The 19,319-nt window shown below is 37.7% G+C and overlaps 1 protein-coding gene across 1 annotated transcript in view; it reads right to left on the bottom strand.

Annotated features, from left to right (window-relative positions):
* CTDSPL2 (CTD small phosphatase like 2) overlaps nucleotides 1-11,340 on the bottom strand; it is a 67,899-nt gene extending 56,559 nt beyond the window's left edge. Inside the window, exon 1 of the mRNA XM_082681971.1 lies at nucleotides 11,166-11,340. The gene's annotated coding sequence lies outside the window, so the exon portion shown is untranslated. The remainder of the gene's footprint in view (nucleotides 1-11,165) is intronic.
* Nucleotides 11,341-19,319: the final 7,979 nt, after the last annotated feature.

The following is a 19,319-nucleotide window of genomic DNA, read 5'->3' as shown; positions in this document are numbered from 1 at the left end:
ACAGACAAAGTGTTAATAACTACTAAAACCGAGTGATGGTTATATGGAGATTCACGATACCATTGTTTACTTTGTGCATATGTTTGATATTTTCCATTAAAAAATAAGAATAAAAATCCTGACTATGAGAGCTACTGACAGGGTTCAATACGAGGAAACTGCCGAATAAAGTCAAAACAGAGTAGGACAGAATCAAATGAGAAAAGCAAACAGAATACTAGAAAAAGACGGAAAGAGGAACATAAACTAAGCAATCTCAGAGAGCAGTCCTCCATATTTTCAAACACTATAAGAAAACAACAGAAAGTTCCACTTAAGCCAAAACCTATCTTTAACCAAAGCTCCTTCTAAAAGTTTAGGAAAACAAATTTCACATTAAAAAGTAACAGAAATCAGACCAGAGCCCATATAGTTATCATAAGAAGAAGAAAAAAAAAAGAGAAGCAGAATAAAATCCCTAATTTCCTACAAACAATAAAATTACAAAAAGTAACCCCATAAAGACAGATCGCAACTATAAACCACTTCCAAGGAAAGGTTAAAACCACTAATATAAGAACAAATTTAACTGGAATTCAGGGGGGTGGGGATAAAGTGACAGAAGTCAGAAAAAAATTAAAAAGTAAAAAAAAAAAATTATTTCATAAATGAAGACTAAAGAAAAAAGAACAAAGAAGTAAATGAACACAACAGATAGAAAAAAGAAGACATATTTCTAAACATTAAAAAAATGCAGATTCAAGAAAAACTGATCAAATATTGAAGAGAGTCAAAGATCAGACACTCAAAAGTACAACAAGAAAACTTTCCAGAAACAAAAGTCTGAAACCATGTATTGAAAGACACAGACATGAGAATAGCAACCCAGAAAGACAAATACCAAGACAGTCTAGTATGAGCTACTAGAACTTTAAATTACTGAATTTTAAGAAATGGGGGAAAAATTCTTTGGACATATAGGCAAGATAGACATAGGCAAACTTTTTCTTACAGAATCAGAGAGTAAATATTTTAGGCTTACAAACCATAGGGTGAAAGTTATATGAAATTCAAATATCAATGTCCAGTGTCCACAGCCATGCTCACTGGTTTCCAAATTGTCTATGGCATTGCATAGCATAAGCAGCCAAAGACAATATGTAAATGAACAGACATAGCTGTGTACAAAAAAAGTGTTTACAAGCACAGGCAGTCAGCCCATGGGCAGTAGTTTGCAGACCCCTGATTTAGGCATACACTAAGTGACTTTATAATGGACAGAATATGAGACTATTCTAAATTTTTCAATAGCAACGCTTTATGCCAGAAAAAAATTGAGTAAAATATTTAAAATAAAATAATCAAGGAAAGAACATGTAAACTGGCCTTCCCTGGTGGCGCAGTGGTTAAGGATCCGCCTGCCAATGCAGGGGACATGGGTTCAAGCGCTGGTCCAGGAAGATCCCACATACTGCAGAGCAACTAAGCCTGTGCGCCGCAACTACCGAGCCTGCGCTCTAGAGCCTGCAAGCCACAACTACTGAGCCCACGCGCCTAGAGCCCATGCTCCGCAACGAGAAGTCATCACAGTGAGAAGCCTACACATCACAACGAAGAGTAGCCCCCACTCGCTGCAACTACAGAAAGCCCACATGCAGCAACTAAGACCAAACGCAGCCCCACCTCCCGCCCAAAAAAAAAGAACATGTAAACCAAGGATTTTACATCCAACAAAAATAACCTGTAAAGGGACTTACCTGGTGGCCGAATGCCAATGCAAGGGACATGGGTTCGATCCCTGGTCCAGGAAGATCCCACATGCTGTGGAGCAACTAAGCCCGTGAGCCACAACTACTGAACCTGAGCCCTAGAGCCCGTGAGCCACAAGTACTGAGCCCACGTGCCGCAAGTACTGAAGCCCATGCACCTAGAGCCCACAACAAGAAAAGTCACCGCAATGAGAAGCCCACACACAGCCCCCCTCGCCACAACTAGAGAAAGGCTACGTGCAGCAACGAAGACCCAATGCAACCAAAAATAAATAAATAAATTTATAACCAAAAAAACAAAAGATAACCTGATCAGCCCCATATCTAAAAAAAATTAAATTGCAGGAAAAGTCTCCAACATAGAGAATTCCAGACCCAGATGACTTCACTGGAGAATCCTACCAAACATCTTAATAAAAACAAAACAAACAACAAACTCTTCCAGAAAACAGAAGGGAACACTTCCCAACTTATTTTATGAGGCCAGCATTACCTGACCAAAACCAAAAACAATACATACCAATTGGGCCAAGTACTGATCAGAAATTGCCTACATAATATCTGCAATAGTCTAATTTTATTACCTAAACATAAAATATAAAAGGAAGAGTTTCACACATACATATACAGCCTCATCTTGCTAACTCTACTACTTATGTTAGAAATTAACAATCCTCTAGGTTCTTTAGAGCTCCATTACTAGATAAATTCTTTTCTATTACCAGTAAAAATAGAATAATACAAGTAAAGATTGGGAAATGAGTACATCAGGGAAATAAATCTACTACTAATGAATGAAGTAGATACAATTTAAGTAGATTACATCACAAAACAAACATAGCAATGGATGCAACAACATTTTAAGCTTAAGAACTCATGACATTGGGGGGCGAGTATATAATGTAAAACATTTCCATTTTTCAACATTTGAACCAGATCTCACCTCAGGAATAGAAAAAGCTGATTGTTCAGCAATTTAAAACCAAGCAATTAAGTTTGCTTTCTATGTATCTGCAGCCCAGCTAAAAAGATTGGGCGTGGGTGCCTCTTCCAAATTGCAACATTAATTCTTCTAGCTTTTGTATCATCTATAAATTTCAGACTATCATCCAACAGCTTTCTCAACACTTTCACTCTGTACCTCAAATTCAACTTACCCAAGGCTGAATTCACCTTTCCTATCCCACCCCTATTCCCAAACCTGCTCTTCCTTTTGTATATTTCCTGCTGTATTCCTTTTTAGTTCCCTGAGCAGGGATGGAACCCGAGCCTCCTGCATTGGAATTGTGGAGTCTTGACCACTGGACCGCCAGGGTAGTCCCCCTACTATATTCTTTTTTTTTTTTTTTTTTTTTTAAATAAAATGAGCTCAGCTTTTTTTTTTTTTTGGCTGCATTGGGTCTTCGTTGCGGTGCGTGGGCTTCTCATTGTGGGGGCTTCTCTTGTTGTGGCTCTAGGTGTGTGGGCTTCAGTAGTTGTGGCATGCAGGCTCAGTAGTTGAGCCTCGTGGGCTCTAGAGAACAGGCTTAGGAGTTGCGGCACACAGGCTTAGTTGCTCCGCGGCATGTGGGATTTTCCCGGACCAGGGCTCGAACCCATGTCCCTTGCATTGTCAGGCGGATTCTTAACCACTGTGCCACCAGGGAAGCGCCCCCCGCCCCCCCGGCTCTACTATATTCTTAATCACAAGTAATCTGCCTAATCAATGAAGCCAGAAGCCATCCTAAACACCTAGTCATTCTTCCCCTCCCTTGTCCCCTACAATCACCAAATCCTCATGATTCTACCTCTAAAATATTTCTCAGTCTTCCCCCTTTAAATCCATCCTCTGCACTCTACAAATCTGCCTGTTCCATCCCACGAACTCTCTTCAAAATAAAGACTAAACTCTAGCAATATATATAAAACCCTCCAAGATCTACCTCTCCAAGTCTTTTTTCACTGCTATTTGCTGCCTCACTCTTTGCACTCCAGTAATAATAGTTTCTTGCCCACACTGCTGTATCATGCTTCTGCTTTTTCTCTATACCTCAAATATTCCTTCCTTTCAACTAATTCTTATCCTCATCATTTAAAGCTCAGCCCAAGTACCATGCACCCCAATAAGTAACCACCCCCACATGTCCATGCCTGTGTAAACTGGTGATTATCTCTCCTTAGCTTTTAACAAATCGTACTGAAATAATCTATTTATATATCTTTAACTGCACTAAATTGTAAGAGTGTTGAAGGCAGAGATCTTATCTGTAACTCCAACAACCCGGTACACATGAAAGCTCAACCTTTGTTGAACTGAACTATAATTTTTCTCATTTCCCTCAAAGAGACAAGAGAATAGGGAAAAAAATATGTCACTGAAACACAAAATCCTCACTGCAGTAATCAATTCTTGCTCACAAAAAGAGCAAGAATAAAACTAAAAATATTCCTTCCTCATAAGATTTCCTTCCTTTTCACAAAATCCCTGACCCCAAGCAATATTTGATGCCAACAACTATGGCTGCAAATTGTCTTGTGCTAACAAGATTATAATAATGATACAAGCATAAACTCAGTTGATAATTCGCTGTTGAGGTCTTGAGTACACAATTTTCTATCAAAACAACAAAACAGCACATTATATATGAAGGATTCTTAACAAATTATCTAGGACTAATCTAATGTGCATTCTTTCAAACAAATTTTTGCTGAATAAAAGAGAGAAAAGGGAAACGAAAGTGGACAAAAAAATATGAATAAGAAAATTGTAAAAAGATCACAAATCAAACTTTAAAGGCAACAAAGTCTGGGTTTCCCCATAAAATTTAGGTATATATAAGTTATAAATTGCCTATATAAAGAAAATATGCATGCAAAGTTCTGGAGTAGGCTCCTGAGGGAGTTACTAGAGGAAGAGCCCCTGGACTGGGAGGTATCAGTCCTGAATCTATCACTAGTTAGCTGTAACACTGATTAGACACTAATTAAGTCATGCAATCATTCTAGCATTTCATTTCCTCAACAGCAAAAGAAGTTATTGGACTTCAGATCTATGCATTTTACTACATGTAAATTTTACCTAAAAAGAGAGCTGTCACAACAGGAGATGAGTCATTAATTAATCTGAGCTGTTTTCATCCTTCTATCACATACAACTTATCTAGAAGCACCCTAATTAAGACCAACACTTACTACATGTTAAAAAGTCTTCAGATCGTTCATCATTAAGGAAACAAAGACTAGACGACCCTTTTAGTCTCCTCTAGCTCTAAATTTCTGAGTTTGTTAATTTATATTCTATTATAAATGGTATCACTACTCAATTTACACTCATGAAAGAAAAAGCTAAAAATCACTGCCTTAGTTGACACCAAATGACAAAAGTATCAGTATCTGTTTTCACTATATTTCCAGTTGAATAATCTGAAATCAACAGGTTCAGATACTACAACTGTCCACTTTTACTCTCCTTCCTTTACTACTTTCCCAAGCCCTTCATTGAATGACTTTACAGAAAGAAGAGATTTCTTGGTCCCTCCCACTTATCACCTAATAAAAGTCAAAAGTCAAATAGGGCAGGAGGATTAAGTAGAGGAGGATTATATAAAGCATCAACTCCAAGACAGGGAGATTCTTTTCCCTGAACCCTGCCCAACAAAGTATGTGATAAAGTGGTCTTTTCAGGTTATTATTATGTGATACATAACTTTCTCTCCTTTTTTAAACTAGATAATGGAATTCTTCAAAAACTACTAACTATAAACATAATCAAAAATATTTGGGAAAAAAACTGCTATTGAGTTGGGTTGATAAAATTATGGCTCTTTTTCCTCTTAAAGTTTTCTTCAATGAACAACAACCAAAAAAAAAAAAGTTTTTTCTAAAACCATGGTCAATTAATTTTCTCTGGGTTGTTAGATTATTGATGACTAAAATGCTCAATGAAAATATGAAATGATTTTTTACAGATGGCATTATTTCGTTTGTTGATCACTGAAAATACAGCCACTCACATACATGTTTTAAAATACTATTATCAGGACCCCAACTTAAAACTTTGCATGTACTCAGCAGAAATACCATTAGGGCAAAATCAATATTTGTTATGTACCGAATGAGACAGTATGTACTTCTGCTGAGGACAGACTTTTATTTCTCTCACCTAAGCTTTAAAGCAACAGTAATTTGGAGATTGTTCTAATTTTAACTAACTGCAGTAAGTATAATGTACACATCTTGTAAAAAGAAGTATTCTATTACACAGCATGAAAGAAATTCATACCAATAAAACTTTATAACAAAACGTGCTATTTTAGAAAAAATATAGTTATGAATTCATAAGAACTGAGTACTATAATATTCATTAGAAACTTGTCAAAAGTACATGGGAGGGCTTCCCTGGTGGCGCAGTGGTTAAGAATCCACCTGCCAATGCAGGAGACACGGGTTCGAGCCCTGGTCCGGCAAGATCGCACACGCCGCAGAGCAACTCAGCCTGTGCGCCACAACTACTGAGCGTGCACTCTAGAGCCGGCGAGCCACAACTACTGAAGCCTGCGAGCCTAGAGCCTGTGCTCCACAACAAGAGAAGCCACCGCGATGAGAAGCCCACGCACCACAGTGAAGAGTAGCCCCCGCTCACCGCAACTAGAGAAAGCCCATGCAATGCAACAAAGACCCAATGCAACCAAAAAGAAATAATAAAATTTAAAAAATCATATTAAAAAGCTATTAATGAGATTAAAAAAAAAAGCACATAGGAAACCTGTCACTCCAGTGTATCACTTTTCATCATATTACTATCCTTTCTATGGAATATATTCCAATATATGCAATTTTTAAAATTTACAGGAGTTACCTGTATACATGCAAGTTACAATGTACTTATTGGATACATTAAAGAAAATTTGAAGAATAAAAACGTGAAGTTAATTTTGGCAGAATTTTCCTAAGAATGCTTTTTAAGTAGTTCTCACCAAAATTGGGCAAGGGGAGAGATATGACTACTCCTTCAATAAAAGCTTCTATTTAAAGAAAATTAATTTTATATTCAACTTACTCTCAGGCCAGTAGAAATATGGAACTCTCAGAACACATTAAGTTGATAATAAAAGAATCAATGAGATGTTGGCAAAAAGGAAAAATAATTAATTAAAAATCTTTGAGTACCTGAAATAATTTCCTACTATTCTTATTAATGCTACCTACCAAAGAAAAACTAATCATTATGATTGAATAAACCGAAGACAAAAAGTTTTAAGAAGAGTTTTAAGAATTTTTATCTAAATTACTAGTCAAAGAGGAGGTAAGATCATAATTCTCTAACAGAAGTGCCCTCTTGTTTGCTACTACTAAAAAAGTAAAATAAAATAAAGTAAAATGGTATATTACCAATGAGGGAAAAATGCATGATTGTTTGAAATGTGATTATATTTTTCAAATAATTTTTATCAGTACATCAGAAAATTAAAGGATTTTACTGTATAATTATCTTATTTAACAAAATACACTAAAGCAGGTACTTGTAAAGTCAGTGTGAAGTTAATCAATTTCAACTCAATAGAATAATCATATATATTTGGGGAATATCAGAAAGAAAGCAATTATTACTGAAACAAATAATCATAGTTGTTCTCAACTGAAAAGATACTTATTGGTTCTGTATATTTTTCTTTAACAAATAATATACTCTTCTTTTAATAAAATATATTTTGAATTCCTACTTAAACATTACTTTAACTGGTCAACACGAGAAACTTAAAATATCATGTCATGATGCTAACAGATTCTTAATATCCCTTTCTTATTTATTTTTAGCAATGATTCTGCCTTTTTAGTTTCCAATTTCTCCATATAGAAGTATTTAGTCCAAAGAAAGAAAACATTCTTCCTAAACTATATATAAGCCACTATTACTAAGTATAATCCCAATTATTTCTGAAGTATTCAAGTGCCTTCTATTAGAACAATTTTATGTTTCTTTAATCAAAGTAATAAACACAGTTCCTTGTCCTAAAATTATTATAGCTATTATGGAAACCTGACTGCTAGAACCTCAAGTCAAAGCACAGTTGATGATTCATGTTTAATCTAGATAAACTTCCTTTTCTATAATTTCTCTAAATGAATATAGGAGAGCCTATGATTACCATAAAACCTGGGGTCCCTAATATAGTTAACTGGCCTACTGTGACCTTATATTAAAGTTAAAAGACTTTTTATGTAAATATTTTACAACACTTTCTTTTTCAATGGCATTTTAGTGTTTTCCTTCACTCTTTTCTAAAAATATCATACTAAATGGGGACCTGCAGATGAGGTAAATAAACAAAAGGGCAGGCCAAAGCTATAAACCACGTTTGTCCTTAAGGTCCTACAATTCTTTTTGGGACCACACTTAGTCTCACTCCTCATTACTGTCAGTCAGATTCACAAGATTCCCAAAGGACCCCAAGAGGCCCAAGCTTCTCACTATAACTCTACTCCCACCATGCCTTTCTCCCTCAGACAATGTTCCTACATGCCACACCTCTCCTGATCACAGCCAATGCAAAGAAGCTTAATTCTGTTGTTCCACTGCCTCTGAACCCTCACCTGTTTGTGGTATCAGCAAATTTATTTGATAAACTAATCTGTGCTAATATTGCCAATAAAAGGCAATAGTTTAAAGTTTTCCTTCCAGAGAATTTGTAATTTTAAATGAAACATTTTAGAAAGAATTCCATAACACAAAGGAGAGACACAAATAAAGTTTGGCATTGGCAATTCTCAGATTATACCACACAGTCAACCACCTAGTCCACCTATTTGTAATGTAGATCCAATTATAATTTAATACAATTTAAATTAAAAATTAATGTAGTCATAAACCAGTAGTGAATATATGTCTGGCTTAGATATATGTCTCATGGCAAATGTAAAGTGGAAACTAAAAGTTGTACGGTTTTATCTTAAGTCCCATCTCTGTTAAATCTTCTCATCTTCAAAGTAGAGCAAATGACCCCTGTAGCCAATCCACTTAAAATGGTCAGGTAACCTACACAAAAGAATTACTTAGAGAATATCATATATGAGGTCTTCTTAGAACATTTGGTATTTATGACTTAAAGTGTCTTTTCTACTTTATGCTTTCACAACAACTCAGTAAATTACAATTTAGTTAGATATTGTTTATTCAGACAAACCACTTTTTCTTTATCGCATTAATCGAAAAATCTCTTATGAATGAGATAAATTTATACCATTTTATTCAATCTGCAATTAATCCTATAGTTACAAGTCTCGAGTCTAGAACATCCTTTCTGAACAAAAGAGCCAAGGTTTTTTTAAAATCAGAACTGGATGGATTCTGCTAATATAATAATCTTGTGAGGAATCCTCTTGACCAGAAATCTCAAACATCGGATCAGTTAGATGAATTTCAGAAAGATAAAACACCCCTAATTCTTAATTTCTTGATAGTGAGAAAAGAATAACCTTACTAGCTCAAATGAAGTGTCCAAGAGACACTACGTAGAATACTATAAAACCCACCAATTCTATTTGGTTTTTCTATGGAATCCTATTTAGAACTTCTGTACAGCTACAAGTCCACAAAGGTTAAGGACTATACCACTTAGAGCTTTCACAGCCTTTCAAAGTATACTGGGAAGAATATTAAAAGAATCAAATGAATGAAGAATTAAAACAATTTGGAAGAGTTCTTGAAGACGAAGTCTACAAACAGTGCTCACTCAGCTATCCGTAAAACAAATTTTATTTAAAACATTAATGCTTCATAAACTACCCAAAAAGATCATTAAAGTACAGATAAAACCTACACTAGACCAATAATTTATTTTACATCCTTTTAAGTCAAATATTTGGCCCTATTTTTTAAACAAATTGACTGAGCAAGTATCCAGTATGCCCTCACCTCCACTTCCCACCCCCTGTTCTTTTGGTTTTGAAGATAAGTATGAAGTTCAACACAATCCTAGAAGACTGCTTCACCTAAGAGCTACATTTTGCCTTGACTTTCTTTATGACCTTGGGGGGGAATCTACTAAATGACAATTGTAATAATGTTTGTGTGTTCCTGTTTATTAATGAAATTTAATCCTAATATGCAAACAATAGTGAAGTCTTTTAAACTGAACCTAGAGAGCTGAAAGCCTTTGAGTTACAAACATCAAATGACGTGTAATGTGAACCACATTTTCAAAACTTAATTTAACTAATTTAAAAAAAAAAAAACTACAAAGGCCCCAAATTCAACAATATTGAAAAACAAATTCTGAAAAATACCAACAGTCTCCTTATTACTTCTCTTTATGGACAACTGGTCTGCAATGTGGAAAAGAACAAGAAGGAAGAATAAAAGTAGCTTTAGCCATTTCCTTGCTTTTATAAGGATAACAGCTGGACAACAAACGAAAACTTAAAACTTGGCAAAGAATGGGGAGAGAGTATATAAAGAAATCTACAACCTGAAAATTACGAAGATAAATCTTTTAAGTCACTAATTGTATACCTATGTTAGGCAGTAATCTTGGTATTGCCTTATTAGCATTGGAAAGGTAAATCCCTGCCTTGGAGGAACATCTACCAAGTACATTTCATTTCAGGATCTTAGTGCAGTTTACGAGCAGTATCTCTGTAGGTTTCCCTAAGGTACTCTAAAGTGCTTAACATCCTTCACACCTCCAGCCACCACTCAAGTGAGAAGTAAATAAAGACGATTTACTTATACAATTATTTACCATGGAATTCTAGTCAAGAATACAAAAATAAGCATCTATACAGGCATTTGATACCCAAAGAAAGTGTAGAATACGAAGTACAGTAAGATTCACCCTTAATTGACCACTACAGAAACCAGAGGCCTTCCACATGGGCTGTTCTTTACCACCACTCTTAATTTGAAAAAGTTAACAATGTCAACTCAACATTTTAACAGTAGACAAACAGAACTTAGTGAAATCTCTTCTTCCAGATCCTCAAAAGGTATTTATAAAAACTGAGATAGAGCAACGCCCTCCCCCCGCAAAAGCACCCTACTAGAAAGAATGAAATGCCTAAAACGTCAGACGGGTCAAGGTTAGAAAAGCTGATCTAACCCAATTACCGGGAGGGACGACCACAGGTTTTGGGACTACGAACGTGAGATCGGGATGGGGGTGGGTAGCAAAGTGAAATCTAACCCCAGAAATCACAACACAGGCCGCAGCCTGAGAGCCGAAGGTGGCGGGAAGTGAGCTCCCTTTCTGTTCCCAGGGGAAAGTCCAGAGAAGAGCGGCTCCATACAGCGGACGTACGAGGCGCCAACAGTGCATGACTACCAAGGCGCCGCAGCCGCTGGAGAACCCGGTTAAGAAGGGGAGGAGATCCCGGCAGACGGCCCTGGAAGAGGAGGACTAAGACTGGGAGCAGCGGCAGCGTCTGGACGAGTGGGATTACCTAACTGTGACGACAGAGAAGTGTCCTCAGGCTCCGGCGATGGTCCCGACTGCGCAACGCGTGGTGTCTTTCCCGCTTAGCCCGCAGCAGCAACAGAACCAGCTCCTTCAGCCAGTCGCCATTTCCCGCCTACCGACCTGCTGCACCGCACGGACGGGGACCCGGATGGAAAGCGGCCTCTCCGCGCAGGCGCTTTGACTTTCTCCTCCCCCTCCCGCCACAATTCCGCGAGGTGGGAGGGAAGGAATGCGGGCAGCCCCAGCGGCCAAAAAAAAAAAAAAAAAAAAAGCCACCTCCCCCCGCAAAAAAAAAGCCAACAAAACAACTTTACTTCCGTGAAAAGCGTTAGAGTTCCTGCCGCCGGAAGAAACGCAGGAGCTCGAATTCCTGACAAAAGCAGAACGCAGGGCCCTGGAACGGGATGAAGTAACAAGGACAAAATCTATCAGGCTATGGCAGTGCCTGGGGGATATTTGTACTTTAGGGGCCTCCGTAGCTGTGTGTAGTGGTCGCAAGGGGAGTAGGGAGTAAAGCGTTGGGAGCGGAGAGGCGGGGACCCGAAGGACGGTTTTTTTCCTCCCGCTGCTAACGGAACTGTTTAGGCAGAACTGGGAGGGGGAGGGCGCCCTCGCCCCGGAGGCGGGGCTTAGGAACGCCTCGCGCAACCTGGCGACTAGGGTTTATTAACCCGGGCTCGCCAGGTGGGTGGAGCCGAGTGGGACCGGGTGGTACTAACGGCTTGGCGCGCAGGAGGAGGTAGTGTGTAGACAGTGCTGCCAGAGGCCAGGTTAAGACGAATCTTTCGTCTTTCCTGGGATACTGGTGGCCCCTGAAGATCCTCTTTCCACCTCGTTACCTAGAGGGCATAGCAGTTGCTCGTGGGTCATAGAGACCCACGCCACGCGTGTCGGCAGTGGTTCTGCTAAGTCAGATCATTCAGATAAATGGGTTGCTACCTGCAGGCCTGGTCGAAGGGCTGCCAACCTCACGAGGTGAAAATATATCAATCCGGAGCGTCCAGTCCTAGCTGAATGGCAGAAAACCAAGCGTAGTGATTGGTATCTGTCTACTAAAACTCCGGACCACTCTCGTTATTCAATCAAGAAATATTTATTGTAAAACCATAATGTGTTAGAACCATACTACATGCAAGGGATATAACAGTGAACAAGGCAGACACAGACACTGCCTTCCCAGAGTTCACAGTTTATTGAAGAAGACAGACAAGTAAACAGAATTTAAATACCGTGTGATAAAATGACTACAAGAAGGAGTTCATGACAGGCCTTTGTAAGAGCACAGGAGGTCTGGAAAGGCTTTTCATGAGATGATATCTAAGTGAGACAGAAAGACTTGATGTTACAAAGGAAGAGTGTCTAGGTAAAGGAAACAAGAGATGGAAAAGTCCAAATATGAGATTGCGTTGAGCATTTGGGGAAGTTGTTCTGTGCACCGGGGATGGAGAAGTTGAGGGGAAGACAGTGGAGAGAGATGAGGCTGAGAGGTAGGCAGAGAACCTTGTGATTCTGGTTGTTGCTGTTTGAAAGTGTGGAGCAGGTGGGTTGTCTTCTGAAAGCCTTATATTCTACAGATCCTGTCTGTCAGAGCTCAGAATTCATTTGGATCCTAAATCTTCCTGCTACAAGAATGCTCTGTATGTGACATTTATTGAGAGCCCGTGGTATACAGCGTGTAGAACTGGCAACAGTCCACAAAATAATAGGTTACTGTAAAACTAATTGAAAATCAACAGATAATTACTAATTATCCAGTGTGTATTGTGGAAGGCAATAGAATATAAAGTTACCCCAATTGATTACTAAAATAATTATTAAATCAGGTTAAAATTGGAAATATTTCTGAAGAAAAAATTCAAGTAGTAATTGTTTCAAACCTTCATTCCTAAAACTTAAGTAAAATATGCTATTTACAAAGCGCTTTTATATGCATTTTGATTCTTCCAACAACTCTGAGGGATAGGTAGGTGATATTAGTCCCTCCATTCTTTAGTTGAAGGCACTGAAAATTTTTTTAAAGGGGGGAAGAAAAAGGGAAAAACAGATACCTTATCCAAAGACAAGTGCAGTCAGCTAGTAAGAAATACAATCAGGATTCAAGTCCTCCTCCTGCTCATTACATCACATCCTACTGTGTCCTATGACAGTGTTACTATTGTTAGATGTTAAGATTAGAAAGGTTACTGGTAGTAAGCCTAACTGCTTTTGCAATTTAGTTAACATTTTAACACCGTTTACATCCAGCAGTCACTTTCTGCTAGCCTTTTTTTCTGCAGCATCAAAAGATCAAATGAGATTATTTATGTTTTCCTTTCTCCTTAAATGGTAGTTGTTAATGTCATTAAGCTTCAATAGCCCTGCCCAAGATTTTAGAATAAAATAAAGGTTTAAAAATATGGACTTTAAAAAAAGTGTGAAGTATATTTAGATGCAAAGCATTAACCATAGGAAAAAAATAATGCAAAAAACTAGTGGCATGTATCTGTTTTTTGGTTTTTTTAATAAATTTATTTATTTTTGGCTGCGTTGGGTCTTCGTTGCTGCGCGTGGGCTTTTCTCTAGTTGTGGCAAACGGGGGCTACTCTTCGTTGCGGTGTACAGGCTTCTCATTGCAGTGGCTTCTCTTGTTGCAGAGCACAGGCTCTAGGCGCATGGGCTTCAGTAGTTGTGGCACACAGACTTCAGTAGTTGTGGCTCATGGGCTCTAGAGCACAGGCTCAGTAGTTGTGGCGCACGGGCTTCGTTGCTCCGCGGCATGTGGGTTCTTCCAGGACCAGGGCTCGAACCCGTGTCCCCTGCATTGGCAGGCGGATTCTCAACCACTGTGCCACCAGGAAAGCCCCTGTTTTCTTTTTAAATTTAATTTAATTTAATTTATTTTTTTATACAGCAGGTTCTTGTTAGTCATCCATTTTATACACATCAGTGTATACATGTCAATCCCAATCTCCCAATTCATCCCACCCCACCCCCCACTTTCCCCCCTTGGTGTCCATACGTTTGTTCTCTACATCTGTGTCTCTATTTCTGCCTTGCAAACCAGTTCATCTGTACCATTTTTCTAGATTCCACATATATGCATTAATATACGATATTTGTTTTTCTCTTTCTGACTTACTTCACTCTGTATGACAGTCTCCAGGTCCATCCATGTCTCTACAAATGACCCAGTTTTGTTCCTTTTTATGGCCGAGTAATATTCCATTGTATATATGTACCACATCTTCTTTATCCATTCGTCTGTCAATGGGCATTTAGGTTGCTTCCGTGACCTGGCTATTGTAAACAGTGCTGCAATGAACATTGGGGTGCGTGTGTCTTTTTGAATTATGGTGTTCTCTGGGTATATGCCCAGTAGTGGGATTGCTGTGTCATATGGTAATTCTATTTTTAGTTTTTTAAGGAACCTCCATACTGTTCTCCATAGTGGCTGTATCAATTTACACTCCCACCAACAGTGCAAGAGGGTTCCCTTTTCTCCACACCCTCTCCGGCATTTGTTGTTTGTAGATTTTCTGATGATGCCCATTCTGCCTGGTGTGAGGTGATACCTCATGGTAATTTTGATTTGCATTTCTCTAATAATTAGTGATGTTGAGCAGCTTTTCACATGCCTCTTGGCCATCTGTATGTCTTGTTTGGGCGTGTATCTGTTTAAACTGTTCAAAACTATGCTATATGAAAACATTAAAAATAATCCTATTTATCATTTAATCACTAAGTAATGTAATACAAGTATCTTGAATCTTCAACAGTCTTTCAGTAGATCCCTTATTCCAGAATATATGGAATATATATTTACCTTTTACCTGATATATAAGGCATGTGCACTTCAGAATCCATTCTAATTAATCCTATCTCTATGAGTTATATGTTTTTTATCACTCTTATAGCAACTCACTAAGAAAGTAATATTTATAATAAATATTAAAATATCAGAGCTGTCATCTAGCTCCAATTTTGCAATCACTTGATGGCAATGACCATCTAAAACATAACATGGTCAAAACTAAATTTAATTTTCTCTCAAACCTGTTTCTCAGTGTTCTCCAATTTACAGAATACAGTTTTTCTTTCTTATGTCTAACATCCAATCCATTGTAAATGCAATAATCTAAACCTTTGAAATATATCCTGAATCTAAACACTTTTCGTCACCTCAGCTACCTCCCTAGTTCAAGAACCATCATTGCTCACCTGGAATACTGTAACATCGCTCACCTGTAACAGTCTTTAAAGTCTTCCTGCTTCATTCTTTAACCTCCTTCAATCTTTCCAACACAGTAGTCAGACTGATCATTTTAAAAGTCTTTATAAATTTTCCATCACACTTAAAATAAAATCTAACGTCTTTACTATGACATGAAAAACCATTAGCTGACTCTTGGCTACCTCACTGACCACATTCCCTACCTCTTGTACTCCAGTCATATTGGCCAACTAACTGTTCTTTGAAAAAGTGTATTCTTGCATAAAGGGCTTTGTATTTGTTGTTTCCTCTGCCTCTAATTCTCTTCCCCCAGACCTGTGCTATTCAATAGCCACTAACCACATGTGGCTACTGAGCACTTGAAATGTGGCTAGTGTGGTGGAGGAAGTTAATTTTTAATTTTACTTAATTTTAATTAACTTAAATTTCAAAATTAATACCTGAGTGACTGCTTAACAGTGTTTACATTTAGGGTAATGAAAAAGTTCTGGAACTAGATAGTGGTGATGGCTGCACAACACTGTGAATTTACTTAATGCCACTGAATTGTACATTTTAAATGTAAATGTGCAACGGTAAATTTTATGTGTTTTTTACTACAAGGAGCTGAAAACTTAGGTCCACACAAAACCTGCACACAAATGTTTACAGTAGCTTTATTCCTAATTGCCAAAACTTGGAGTAAACAATATGTCTTTCAGTAGGTGACTGTGTAAAAAACGGTGGTACATCCATACTATGGAATATTATTCAGCTAAAAAGAAATGAGCTATCAAGCCATGAAAGGACATGGATGGATCTTAAAATGCATATTACTAAGTGAAAGAAGCCAATCTGAAAAGGCTATATACGGTATGACTCAAATTATATATACTATATGACTCCAATTATATGGCTTTATGGAAAACTCAAAACTTTGGAGACAGTAAAAAGATAAGTGGTTTCCAGGGGTTTGGTAAGGGAGGAGGAATAAGTGGAATATAAGGGATTTTTAGGGCAGTGAAACGATTATGATACTATAATGATGGATACATGTCATTATACATTTGTCCAAATCCATAGAATGTACAAGTATTAATCCTAACATAAACTAAGGACTTTAGCTGATAATGATGTGTCAGTGTTGGTTTATGAATTGTAACAATTTTACACTGGTGCAGGATGTTGGTGGGGAAAGCTGTGTGTGTGTGTGCATGTGTGTGCGCACGCAGTAATAGGGTATGTGGTGACTCTGCTTTCTATTCCATTTTGCTGTCAAGCTAAAACTGCCCTAAAAAGTAAAGTCTATTTTAAGTATGCTTGGAACCTGAGTATGTAAATATACTTATTCAACTATAAGTTTAATGAACTCTAAATACCAATAAAATATTTTCAGTGGCAATTTAGTGTCCAAAATGAGATGTACTGTAAGTACAAAATATACACTAGATTTCAGATTTAGTACAAAAGAATGTAAAATATCTCAGTAGTATTCTCTATTGATTTCATGTTGAAATGGTAATATTTTTGGTTAAATATCAGAATTTCACCTGTTTTTAAAGGTGGAGAAAAATTTAAATTATAGGTGACTTGCATTATTTCTATTAAGTAGTTTTGCACAGGTTATTCAAATGGCTTGTTCTCACACCACCTCTTCAGAAAGGCCCTCCCTGATTATCCTATCTAAAATAGCACTCTTCCATCACTATTTATTCAGATCTATTTTTCTCATAGCATTTATCACTGTGAGTATAGAAAATAATTATCTATCTCTCCCTCTGGCATATAAGCTCCATGAAGGCAGTGACTTTGTCAGTGTTGTATCCCCAGTACTCAGAACAGTTCTCTACTTAATAAGTAATTGAAAACATGATCCATGTTCTTTCATGACGGACTCTTTAGGCTTATGTGTTAGGGAATGGAGTGGACAGCATCTTGAATACTTAATAAATATTTGAAAAATGAATCCCAAATCCACATTTCAGGGTCTCTCAGCATTTCAGCCCTCCATTTCCAAACACTTACAGAACAACTACACTTGTATTGCTTTAAGTTCATTCTATTGCCATCTCCAATCTGCTATTAAACCCATCCAATGAATTTTTCATTTCAGTTATAGTACTTTGCAGTTCTAGAATTCCCATTAAGGTTGGGGAACTCCTATAAGCCGAGCAGCCAAAAAAAAAAAAACAAAGATACACACACACACACACACACACACACACACACACACACAATAGAATTCCCATTACATTTTTTGTAACTTTTGTTTCTGTGCTGAGATTCTCTATCTGTTCACTCATATTTTCATTTAATCTTTGAACATATTTTTAATACCAAGGCCATCTCAAATTTTCTAAATATGGATCACAATTTCTTGTGTCTTTGTACTTCTAGTAGTTTTCCATTGAATACCAGATATTGTGTATATCTTGTAGAAATTCTGAATTATCTTCTTCTGAAAAGTGATGATTCTTGTTTTAGCAGGTACTTCAGTTACTGAGTGGTCACCTTAAACTAGTGTAGGCTTGTTTTTTTTTTTTTTTTTTTGTAGGCTTGGTTTTATGCTTTGTTAGTTCTTATCTGTGGAAAGGAGCTTCATAAGTTCTAACTTGGCAGGACTCAAATCTCCATACTCTGTCTCCCACGTCAATGGTGTCAGAGCATGTTATGGCAGTCTACAGTAGGTCTTACTCTAGGGCATGGTCTTTACTCCTAAGGTGCAACCGTTCTAGTGTTTCAGCTGGATGCCACAGTTGTTAAGGAGATTTGCATCTTGTCAGGCCCAGACACCCAATGTCCCTTAGCACTCTTTTTATGCCATCACTGCTTGACCTCTGGTATCTGTTCCATTCTCAAGTTTGTCACAACTGCTATTCAGTACACATGAGGTGGTTTTGCTATGGTTATATACAGCCTGTCCTCAGCCATGGACTTGTGGGGACCCCTATATGGATTTCTGGGGCCACCTCTCTGAATTGCTTCCTTCTCTGATGCCCCATCCCATAATTTCCAATATTTCAGCTGCTCCCCACTGTGATCTCTATCTTCCTGGCTTAGCACTCCAGCCTCTCTACACCGCTGGAAGCCCAGTGATTGTGGGGCTCAACTGCTTAAGTTTCCCTTATCTCAGAAATTTCAGTTTTGTGCTACCTGAAAACAGTTGCTTAATATATCTTGTCCAGTTTTATAGTTGCTCCTAATCCAGGAGGTCTAGGTAAGTTACTAAATCATAGCCAGAAGCAGAAGTCTCCCTTTCCTCAGATTTTTTGAAGTGGAACTAAGAGGAGGAGCCCCTTTAAAGTGGCAAAACTAGGAAAACAGGACCTGCTAGAAATCTTGGTTAGAGCTTTGAGCAGGGGAGCTGGTCTGAGAGAATGAAGAACAAGTAGAGGGAAGCAGAAATGGGAGCTGGTGAAACAAGTTGGCAGCATTCAAGTCCTTGTTTCAATTGTCTTCAAGTCCAGGAGACACCTGCCCTATATGCAGTTTGCTTACATGGACCATTAAATTCCCTCTTTTTTCTGGGATAGTTGGTTTAATTTTTATTTGGAACCCTTAGCGAGGAGAATCTTTTAAAAGGAACTAGATGTATTCCAATTAGAACTGAATGTTGATGGCCCACATGTGATGTTAAGACTCAGTAACCTAAACTTTGGAAATGTATTTGTGTCACACTGTTTGTCTTATTAAAACCATACAGTAAGACATGTGAAAGAACGGAAGTTTCCAAGGTCAGCCATTATGGGAAGTGACTACCTCCCTCATGTTTTTGTTTTTATTTTTTTTTAAACATTCTCTGCCCTAATATTCTAGCAAATTTTGTTGTTACAGGATGATACAAATGAGAAGTCAAAAAGTCATACAATCTTATTTTTTTAAATAGAGGTATATGCTTGAGAAATGACTTTGAAGTCATATTTACATTTTCCCTGGAACCATCTTCCA

The sequence above is a fragment of the Grampus griseus genome (assembly GCF_964374135.1).
Source record: "Grampus griseus genome assembly, chromosome: 2".
Taxonomy (NCBI): Eukaryota; Metazoa; Chordata; class Mammalia; order Artiodactyla; family Delphinidae; genus Grampus; species Grampus griseus.
This window is presented reverse-complemented; position numbering and strand designations above follow the sequence as displayed.